Raw genomic sequence first — 5,241 nt, forward strand, 5'->3', positions numbered from 1 at the left:
AGAACAAGCCATCCAACAGCAGCAGAAAACACATTTTTTTAAGTGCCCTTAGAACATTCACCAAGATAGACTTTATCCTGGAACATAAAAGAAACCTCCACAAATTTAAAAGAACTGAAATTAAGTAGAGTTTTCTCTGACCATAATGGGATCAACCTAGAAATAAATACCAGGAAAATCTCCAAAATTTGGAAGTAAAAAATTCATTTCTGGAGGTGCAAGGGAGTTCAGTGGTAGAATTCTCGCCTGCCATGCGGGAGACCCACGTTCGATTCCAGCCCATGCACTTGCCCCAAAACAAAGCAAGCAAGCAAAATAAATAAAAAACAAACAAAAACTCAACAAATGGTGCTGCAATAACAGGACAGGCACATGAAAAAATAACGAACTGTGACCCCGCCATACAGTGTACAAAAATAAAAACATAAAAAATTCATTTATAAAAAATCCATGGGTTAGAGGGAAAGTCTTAAAAGAAACTCTGAAAGTACTTAGTGTGGCACAAATATGAAAATACTATATTTCAAAATTTGTGAGATGCAGCAGTACTGGGAGGGAAATTTGTGGCATTAAAGTGCATTAAAAACAGAAAAGGTCTCAAATCAATAACATCAACTTCCACTTTAAGAAACTAGAAAGAGAAGAAAGGAGATAATTACTATAAGAACAAATCAGTGAAATTGAAAGGTGAAAAAGAACAGAGAAACCCAGCGGAACAAAAAGTTGTGTCTTTGAAAAGACCTGTAAAAGTGATAATCCTCTAGCAAGATTGAGAAAGATAAAAAAAAAGAAAAGACACAAATTACCTAAATCAGGAATGGAACACTGGATATCACCACAGCTCCTGCAGCCATTAAAATGGGGAAAATTTTCCACAGTAAATGCCATATTAGAAAAAAGGAAAGCCGCTTTAAATTTCAAGACAGAGATAGATTAAAGATAATGGGATTCAAAACAGATATGCCACATGGGCACTAATCAAAAGAACACTGAAGAGGCTGCATTAATAGCAGATAATCTAGACTTCAGAGCAAAGAACATCACCAGGAATAAAGGATATTTCATAATGATGAAAGACTTAGAGAACATACTTTGTGTGATTTAAATCTTTTTCTTTTTTTTTTAAATGCAGAATTGTATTTAGAAACTGTTTAAAGTGGAAAAAAAAAAAAAAACCCTGTCAAGAAAGACCAGGTGGAAAATGCGTTCCCAATAAAATGGAATTTTAGAGCATCAAAAGTCTAAAAAGCCACAAAAGAGAAATAGCACCACTGTCATTTGAACAATGGCTAGTTATTTACATTTTTTGGCACCGTTAATCACTGAATCTGGGTTTTCCTCTGACTTCCACACAGAGCAGGCATTACACAACAATTTCCTTGCTTTCTACACACATTTTAGGACAAGCTACCAGTAGAAACAAATCAATACAAATCTATCAGGGGCTGAACAATCTCAGTAGTGGGTGACACGCATTTTGCAGAATTTTTTCAAAGGGACTGAATAGGCTGTGGGCAAAAGCAGATGAGGGAGAGTTAAGGAATGGAGTATTTTAAATATTGATAATTAAATCAGTCTCGGTACTGTGTTTTCTGCAAAAGAAAATTAACATTTAGTAATATGCTAACGAATTTATCTCCAAAGAGATTATGCACTGGCAAAGTATTCCGATAGCTTGGAGAGCTGTGGACAGCAAGTACCCAAAAGAGCCCCACCTTGCAGGTCCAAGGGAGCGGGATGGGCTTCACTGATTACTCCCTTTGTCAGAGGTTCAGAAAGAACTTGCAACATGACCACCTGCCTGCTGTATTTCACTCTAAGCAGCCAACTTTCAGGAGTCAAAGAGGAGTCCCCAGTGGGCAAGGAAAGCAGAGAAAAGAAACATGTTAAATGTAAACTTAAAAAACCAGTAAAATGGGACACAACCTCCATTCAAATCCCAGTGATGTGGGCAAGTCCCCCAAAGTAGTTGTTAGATTAAAAAACTGGGCACACCTCATTTCCCAAAATATGCAGTACACAAAAATTTGTAGGATAACTGTAAAAATCAGAGAAATGCTCAATGAAAATAGAACTCTTAAGCTTAAATATCTCAGGGTTGAAACACATTCTGTATTCATCCAGGCAACAACGCCTCTTGCTTTTTAGCAGAGATGCAACTGGTCAGTGACACCAAATGGCAACTTTCCTTTTGAGCCAATGTCGAGGCCTACAAGGATTCCAGCAGTCCTGCAAAGCTTTGTGAATAGCAGGTTACAAAAGTTTCAAGATCTGACCCTTTCTTCCCAAACACAATGTTAAACACATAAACTCGGTCACGTTACAGTTTATATTTTGAAATATAGAAGCATATTTTAAATACCCTTAAGGTATTTATTTATTAAAACTTTCTCTGCCAAGATTTCACATTAGTTTAAGATTCAATTCAGTCTTTCCATTTCTCTACTGAGGTCTCCACTTCATCGTATGGCATAATACCTTCTCCAGCTATCAGAGTTTCCAGCAAATCCACGGTGAGCCCCAGGGTCAACCTCTCTGTTCCCCAGGTGAACCAACCAGACGTCAACACTGCTCTGCTACAAGGGAAAAGCTCCTAACTCCTACTTAATGGAGTTAAAGAACTTAAAAGTTCTTCAAAGTGCACTTTTTAAGAAGAGGTACTTTTGCTTATGTAAAGAAACCAATGGGTCCTCTAAAAATAATAAAAGGGAGAATTTTACAGTTAAGCACATGATTTGGCGTGAAGAATTTTGATGTTGCTCTCCTGTTTCAGGCTGTTAATACGCTTCTTGTTCCTCCTGGGGGTCCCTTTATCGGATATCACAAAGCTTCCATCTGTGGCATAAGGGAATGTCCACAGCGCTCTGCAGTACAGCGTCATTTCCCCCCTCATTCTCCTGACAAGTCAATTCAATGTTCCTTAGTCTCCCAAAGTAGGAATCTCTCTTCTCCAAGTCTTCTACCTTGAGTTTCAATACATTGACCTGCTGCAACAATGCAGCTGCTTCATCATCCCCACTGCCCACACCAGGATTCTTTCTCCCCACACCTGGACCAGCCTTAGGAACTGCAGTAGTTCTCTGTGTTGAAATGGGCCTCTGTGGAGCTGCACTGGCAGAGCTGAGAGGTTCCTTCGATTTATTTAGAGCTGGAGCAACAAGGCAGAAAGCTACTGCGGTCTCTTGACCTTGTATAACAGCTACAGGATCTGTCTTTCCCATCATAGTTTGAATCAAAAAACTTCTTGAACCACCGAACCAATTCGAAACTTGTCCTGAAACTTTCCTTTCACTAATTTATCCACAGGAATTATTTTGTCAACACCCATTCTCTTAAAACCTGCTTGTAGTATTATGAAGTTCTGGATGCATTTATGTTGTAACTTAGCTTGGACTTTCACCTTTTTCAAAGCAATGGAGTCAGGGAACAGCATGTCCATAAATGGACAATAGGCAGCCCTGTTCATTCTTTGTCAACTTTAACTGCAGAGACTCATTGATCCATGCCAGTCATGTGGACTTAAGTTATCACTGGTCACAGGTCAAGTATACGTTCACTGCCGTCTTTGACTCTCAGCTGGAAAGGTTTACAGCCTGTACCCGGCTTAGGTTCCGTCTCCGAATTGTTCAAACTGCCAGACCATGCCTGCCCTTCCATGTGATGACCACACACAAACACACACGCGCGCACACACACACACACACACACACACACGCCCCTTATGCACAACTCTAAGTCCTTTTCAATTTAATGAGACTTTTTTGTAGTCCAGAATATGGTCCATCTTGGTAAATATTCTCTGGGCAGTTGAAAGGCTCATAAGGGACTATTATGAATGACTCTATCCACATAAATTTGGCAACTTAGTTGAAATGGATCAATTTCAAGAAAAACAAAGTACCATATTTCACCCAATATGAAATAATATGAATAGGCATATAAATAGTATGGAAATTATAGTCATAAGTTAAAAATTTCCCCCAAAGATATTTACATGCCCAGATCATTTTACTGGAAAATTCTAACAAAAATTTAAAGAAAAATTAATACTAAATCTACACAATAACTTCCAGAAAAAAAAGAAGGGGACTTTTCCCAAGTAATTACAAGAGGCTGATATTATCCTGAGGCCAAAACTAGATACAGGCAGTATGAAAAAGAACAGAAAGGTAAGTACATACCAATATCTTCCTTAGCCATTGGCCTTGTTAGTCCAACAACATTTGTTGAGTCAATCCGGCACCTGAATCTGTACATCTAAACTCACAGAAGTACCGTGTGGTCTTGCTTACTAGCTTTATACTAAGTCTTGAAATCAAGTAATGTCCTGGTTTGAAATGATGTATGTACCCTAGAAAAGTCATGTTTTAATCCTAATCCCATTTTGTAAAGGCAGCCATTTCTTGTAATCCCTATTCGGTAATGTATGTTTGAAACTGCAATTAGATCATCTCCCTGGAGATGAGATTTAATCAAGAGTGGTTGTTAAGATGGATTAGGTGGAGACATGTCTCTACCCATTCAGGTGGGTCTTGATTAATTTATTGGAATCCTATAAAAGAGGAAACATTTTGGAGAAAGCAAAAGATTCTGAGAGAGCAGAATGATACAGCCACGAGAGGCAGGGAGTCCACCAGCCAGCAACCTTTGGAAATGAAGAAGGAAAATGCCTACCAGGGAGCTTCATGAAAAGAAGCCAGGAGAGGAGGCTAGCAGATATTGCCATGTTCACCACATGCCTTTCCGGATGAGAGAGAAACCCTGACTGTGTTCACCATGTGCTTCCTCATTTGAGAGAGAAACCCTGAACTTCATTGGCCTTCTTGAACAAAGGTATCTTTTCCTGGATGTCTTAGATTGGACACTTCTATAAACTTGTTTTAATTGGGACATTTTCTAGCAACTTATTAAATTCTCCTTTTTAAAAGCCATTCTGTTTCTGGTATATTGCATTCCGGCAGCTAGCAAACTAGAACAGGTAGTGTAATGCTATCAATTTGTTCTATTTCTTGAATTTCTTTTAGCTATTTAAGATCCTTTGAAATTTTATGTTTCATAACCCTTCTGTCAAATTCTATAAAAATCTCCATAAGTGCTGCTTCAGCAGCATCCCACAAATTTGACATGAGACGTGTTTTAATTTTCCTTTAGTACAAAATACTTCTTAATTTCCATTTGGATTTTCTTTTTAGACCCACTTATTATTTGGGAGTGGATTATTCAGTTAGCTCAAAATCATAC

General features: G+C 38.3%; 1 pseudogene; it reads right to left on the reverse strand.

The window, feature by feature from the left end:
- Positions 1-2,777: 2,777 nt before the first annotated feature.
- LOC143671714 (microtubule-associated protein RP/EB family member 1 pseudogene) lies at positions 2,778-4,200 on the reverse strand (annotated as a pseudogene).
- Between the last annotated feature and the right edge of the window lie 1,041 nt (positions 4,201-5,241).

The sequence above is a fragment of the Tamandua tetradactyla genome, chromosome X (genome assembly GCF_023851605.1).
Source record: "Tamandua tetradactyla isolate mTamTet1 chromosome X, mTamTet1.pri, whole genome shotgun sequence".
Taxonomy (NCBI): domain Eukaryota; kingdom Metazoa; phylum Chordata; class Mammalia; order Pilosa; family Myrmecophagidae; genus Tamandua; species Tamandua tetradactyla.